The following is a 6,381-nucleotide window of genomic DNA, read 5'->3' as shown; positions in this document are numbered from 1 at the left end:
TTGTACTTTTTTTTTTTTTTTTTTTTTTTTTTTTTTAATGACAGAGAGAGATCACAAGTAGGCAGAGTGGCAGGCAGAGAGAGAAGAGGAAGCAGGCTCCCCGCTGAGCAGAGAGCCCCATGCAGGGCTCAATCCCAGGACCCTGGGATCATGACCTGAGCTGAGGGCAGAGGCTTTAACCCACTGAGCCACCCAGGCGCCCCCACAGTTGTACTTTTAATGCTGGAAAAGTACCTGCCATATCATAGAAATGTTTGTGTTACTGGATACCATGATCGAGGAGGACTGAAGCATTCTATTTATGTCTAAGAATTAAAACTAGTGTATGAACTTTTTTTTTTTAAAATTTTTTATTTTTATAAACATATATTTTTATCCCCAGGGGTACAGGTCTGTGAATCACCAGGTTTACACACTTCACAGCACTCACCAAATCACATACCCTCCCCAATGTCCATAATCCCACCCCCTTCTCCCAAACCCCCTCCCCCCGGCAACCCTCAGTTTGTTTTGTGAGATTAAGAGTCACTTATGGTTTGTCTCCCTCCCAATCCCATCTTGTTTCATTTATTCTTCTACCCACTTAAGCCTCCATGTTGCATCACCACTTCCTCATATCAGGGAGATCATATGATAGTTGTCTTTCTCTGCTATGGAAAGAACCTAGATGTCCATCAACAGATGAATGGATCAAGAAGATGTGGTATATATACACAATGGAATACTATGCAGCCATCAAAAGAAATGAAATCTTGCCATTTGCGACAACATGGATGGAACTAGTGTATGAACTTTTGTTTGGTTGACTATTCAACAAACATTAATTGAGCATCTACTCTGTGCCAGGCACATTGCTTGGCACTGAGCTTAGAGAGATGAACAAAACATGGCCCCATGATGTTAGAAGCTCATAAACCTCTCTCTGTTGAAATTTTTATTGTGTAATATTTCATATATACAAAAATGATATAAAATAATATATATTCTTTACATTGAAAATATATAAATAATAACAAATCCTTCTATGCCCACCTTATACATGAAGAAATAAAACATTTAAGGTGCACGTAAGTCCCCGTTTTACCCCCTCCAATTGTATCTCCTCCCTTGCTGCCAGAGATAACTGCTGAATTTGGTGTTTATCATTACCATGCATTTTTAAAATATTTTTGCTACATATGGAACCCTAAATCACACATAGTATTATGATGTTTAAATGGTATGAAATTCAGGTCTTTTGCTTTACTCAGTGTTATTTGTGAGATTGTGAGATTCATCTGTGTGGCACCAGTCCCATTGAGACCCACTGCTACACATCCAGTACTAAGTTACTGAGTATTAAGATATGAGCATCTTCGGGTGCCTGCGTGGCTCAGCCGGTTGGGCGTCTGCCTTCACCTTGGGTCATGATCCTGGAGTTCTGGGATCAAGCCCTACATTAGGCTCCCTGCTCATCAGGGAGTCTTCTCCCTCTCCCTCTGCCCCTCACCAACTCCTCTCTTTCTCTCTCTCTCTCATACTTTCTCTCTCTCTCTCTCTCTCTCTCTCTGCCCTCTTTCAAATAAATAAAATCATTGAAAGGAAAAAAAGATACAGCATGTTCAACTTTACTTAATATGTACTTATTTTCCAAAGTAACCTCCTATTACTGCCAAGTTCTCCAAAGTGTTTAGATCAATTTACAGTTCCACCAGCAGGATATGAAATTTACCATTTCTCCACATACATGCGGTTTTTAATCTCTAAATGTATATTTGTCCTAGGGCATAGCTTTGTTGACCTCAACAGTTAGCTATTAAAAAACACAACTTACCTATGTCCTAACTCTTTGTATATTACCCCTCAAAGTAGAGCATCTCCCACTTCTCTGAATAAGTCCAGAACAGCTTCCTGCAGCATGAGTACAGGTGTGGTCTCTCCTGACATTTCCCCAACTGGTATAGCCAGGACCCAAAACATCCCTAACTGATCCTAGCTCCTTTCCACTGACCTCAGGGATAGCTGTTTCCATCTCCTACTAACCCCCTTCTTCAGATTCTAAAAAGATCTGGTCATTGTCCCCTCGGCATTTAAAATTTACACTAAAAAGAAGTTTGAAATCTGAATCCCTGGTTTCATAGAGCAAATGCAGAATGAGGTAAAATGGCCAAGTCCATTACTATTAAGGAGTGATAATGGCCTGAACTTTACACCTCTGACTACAGCTGTAAAACATTTTTTACCACCATAATAGCAAACTATTCCACACACAGTGGCTCCCAATTACAGACATTTATTCTTGCCATAGTTAACTTCAGCGGGGCTGGTGTAGGCTCATCTGGGGTGAGCAGCTCTGTTCCAAGTTGCAAGCTGGTTGGCCTTGGTGTGGGTTCAGGTCTCCACATTTTTCATTCTGGGGCCTAGGGGAAAGGCCAACCAGGGCATGGTCTTCTGACAGATCACTGGAGCACAAGAGCATGAGTCTACCATTCAAACATATTTAGAGTTGCTATTCTTATCACACATTGATTTCCCAGTGGCCAAAGCATACCTCATGGCCAAGCCCAAAGATAGGAAAAGATAGAAGTGGAGGGGGCTTTATATTTTCTGAACAATATCCCAGTCCAGTGCAAATTAGCAACACTTTAGGAACAAGATAAATTCTGTGATTCATAGAACATCTTTGCTTTCATGACCACCGCACAGCAAATATATCAAACCAAGTGTCAGGAGTTAATGGAATAACAATTAGAACTGAAGCCCTTTTGTGCATGTGTCCATGCATATGCTCTTCATCTTCTTCTTACCAAGAACACACTCTCTGCCTATGTAGCCATTATCTCCTTACTCCATTGTCAGTGACAGAGGACAGAGCTATTTGTTTTGGAGTGGGGCTTCAGATGTTTATTCTTTGGAAAAAACGGGGCAAGTAATCATTTTGGTTCTCCTTTAACCTTCCATCTCTGCCAGCCCAGTCAGAATCAACCGTCTCCAATTACCCCTTTCCTGATGTACATCGATTTAAGAAACCTTTTTATTATAGAGGGCACGGATTGCGTGGGGCACTGGGTGTCGTGAAAAAATAATGAATACTGTTATGCTAAAAATAAATTAAAAATAAATTTTAAAAAAGAAACCTTTTTTTCTCTCCCTTAAAGAATTAACTTAATGAAAACACAAGTCCATATCTTCACCATAATGAGAGTCTATGTAGTTAGAGATGAAAACTTCTTTGACTTTTTAAAACATCTAAGAATAGAACTGATAGACAAGTTGTAGCATATTATTTCAATAGAATATTCTATACATAATGAAAACTTACTGTATAGTATTTACTACGTGTAGTTGAGCAAATTATAGCTAACATTCAACAACATGTGAATCCTACAAACATAATGTTGATTGAAATAAGTCAGGAACAAGAGAATATGTACTTTAATTCCATTTATATTAAGTTTAAAAATCAGGCAAAAATAAACTAATGTTTGGGGATGTATGCTTAGTTGGAAGAACGGTAAAAAAAAAAAAAAGGAAGAAGATGATTTTCATCAAAGTCAGGATAGTGATTTCCTTTGCTGGGGATGGTACAGTGACTAGGAAAGAGAAGGCATCTTCTCAGGTGCAAGCAGCAATCCATTTCTTGACATTGGTGGCGATTACATGGATATTGTTTGTGATAAGTCATCAGAGCTGTACATGTCTGTTTTTGAATCTTTGTAAGTATTATATTTCACTATAAAAGTGTCTAAGGATTCCAAGATATTTGATCCCATAAACTTAATCTTACAAGCCATAAGATGTAAAAACATACTTTGTCTCTAGTTTCAACTCTTGGTTAATTCCATCCACAAACTTTCAATGTCTATGTTCTTTTTGATAACTTTTGTGGGATTTTTCTTGTGCATTGTTGTCCATCCAGATTGGATAGGTAGATCCCATTCTGACTCTCATATAGATCAGACCAAAGGCAATTCATCTTTGTCTGCATCTAATAGTTGTGCCCTAGATCCACCCAGACTTCTTTCAGGTACTCATTTGGTCTTGAAAGAGACTGGATGGCAGCCTGTGCTGATGAAAATCCATAGGCAGAACTAGAAAAGCAATTCAACTTTTAGTGACACAGTAATGCTTGGTTTTCATGTATATAAAGACACTTTCTGATAAGGAAATCTCAGTGCTCCTTGGTAGGAGCAAAGAGAAATGCAAACAAGAAATAGCTCAATGTATATGGTCAATAGGAAAACCAGGTAGAGGGGGGTCAGGCATGACACGCAAGGAGAGGTCTCTCTTTTTTGGGCCCCCAGATTTGTAAACCTAATGTTTATTATTTCTTCTTTTGTACTTTATCTCAAGATTTCCTGCTTTAAAACCATTTTTCTTATTGTATCTCAAAAACAAGGTTAAGGTGAGAGAGACTCCTTAATCTGCTTAATAGTATCTGGTACATTCAGGCCTATGTGATATAGGTGATTTTCTGAGAGGTTAGTCTTGACAATCCTCTTTAACTATATTGTTGATATGACTAAAAAAGAAAAAAATTGTTAATGGGTACGAATGGGGAATGGGTCACCCTAATTACCTGATTTTTCCCATTAAGTGATGATTAACCCTCTCAATGAATTGGATCTGTTGACTCTAGAGCAAGTGTATGATTACTCAGATGAACAGACTGCATGGTATCCCATCAGGATTTTTTTCTCAGGGCTGTAAGATTATATTGAATATTATCTCGCTTCATTTTTTTTAATATTTTATTTATATGAGAAAGAGACAGTGAGAGAGAGTATGAGCGAGAAGGTCAGAGAGAGAAGCAGACTCCCTGTGGAGCTGGGAGCCCGATGCGGGACTTGATCCAGGGACTCCAGGATCATGACCTGAGCTGAAAGCAGTCGCTTAATCAACTGAGCCACCCAGGCGCCCTCGCTTCACTTTTTAAAAAAGATTTTATTTGTATTTTAGAGAGTTCATAAGGTGAGGAGGGAAAGAGGACTAGGGAGAGGTAGAGAATCTCAAGCAGACTCTGCTGAGCTCAGAGCCTGAACCAGGGAGCGATTTCACGACTCTGTGATCATGACCTGAAACAAAATTGAGCTGGACACTTAACTGACTGAGCCACCCAGGCTGTTTTTCACTTTTTAAAATATTGCACTTTACCAATCATCTGTAGTCTAGGAATCAGGATAGCATTCCCAGTGGCAATACACTGATAAAAATATAAATCTCTTGGATAATTTTAATTTTACAGAATAAACCAAAAGGAAAAAAAGAGATGTTTCTAAACTTTACACATTAAATATAAAGCTTCAGAAGTCATATGTAGTCCTGAAAACACTGTGATTGTCATACTAATCAAAGTCCTTCTGAATTCCTTAGTCAAAAAAGTTGGGAAATTTTATTTTGTTTTTAAAGAGTTTACTTATTTATTAGAGAGAGAACACAAGCAAGGGGGAGAGGCAGAGGGAGAAGCAAACTCCCCATTGAGTGGGAAGACTGACTCTGGGCTCAATCCCAGGACCCTGATATCATGACCTGAGCTAAGGGGTGATGCTTAACCTACTGAATCACCCAGGTGCCCAACCACCATGGTTTTTAAAACCTCTATTCCAAATGGACATATAAGATGAAATACTATAGAAGTTTTTATCATTTTAGGGAAATGGGATGCCTTCACTTATTCGTTAATTCACTAACCATTTACTGGTGCCAGGAGCATGGTAAGTACTTGAATAGAGATAACACATGTGGAAGAACAAAGAGACACCCAACCAGCCTGCTCAGAAAGAGGAAGGGCCAGGGAAGTCTCTACAACAGAGCTGACCAGAAGTGACACTTGGACTGAACTCTAACAGACCAAAAGGAGTCACCCAGCCAGAAGAAGAAGAAAAATGGGCATTCCTTACAAAGGAGGTAACCTATGCGATGCATGGGAGTCTGAGAAAATATGGCACATTCAAGGACGTATGAGTAATTGTGTAAGGTGCAGACTGGAAGAATCAGAAAGAAGTTGAGAGGTGAACAGGAGCCTGGTCACAGGGGGCCTTGGGATCAAGCTATGGTGTAGGACCTTCATCAGGAATAGGGAGTTATTGAAGGGTATGAAGTATGAACATGATGGTACTTGAATTTTTAGGAAGATTACTTTAGTAGCTCAGAGGAGAATATTTGGGAGGTAAGATAAGAGATGGATAGAGCTGATGAGAAGGAGAGAAGAAATCAAGCAGGATTTTTAGATATGAGAGATATTTAGGAGGTGATTTCGGTAGAACGTGGTGACTCCTGATGAGAGCTGAGAGCAGGGGAGCAGGAAGTTTGCAAAGAAATGCAGGGCTAGTGAGGGGCATAGAGGAGGCTGCCCAGCTGTGTGCTGAGAGCTGAGCTGAGGACGGACACCATGAGTTAGTG

This window comes from Mustela nigripes, chromosome 1 (assembly GCF_022355385.1).
Source record: "Mustela nigripes isolate SB6536 chromosome 1, MUSNIG.SB6536, whole genome shotgun sequence".
Taxonomy (NCBI): Eukaryota; Metazoa; Chordata; class Mammalia; order Carnivora; family Mustelidae; genus Mustela; species Mustela nigripes.
Note: the sequence above shows the minus strand (reverse complement) of the source record.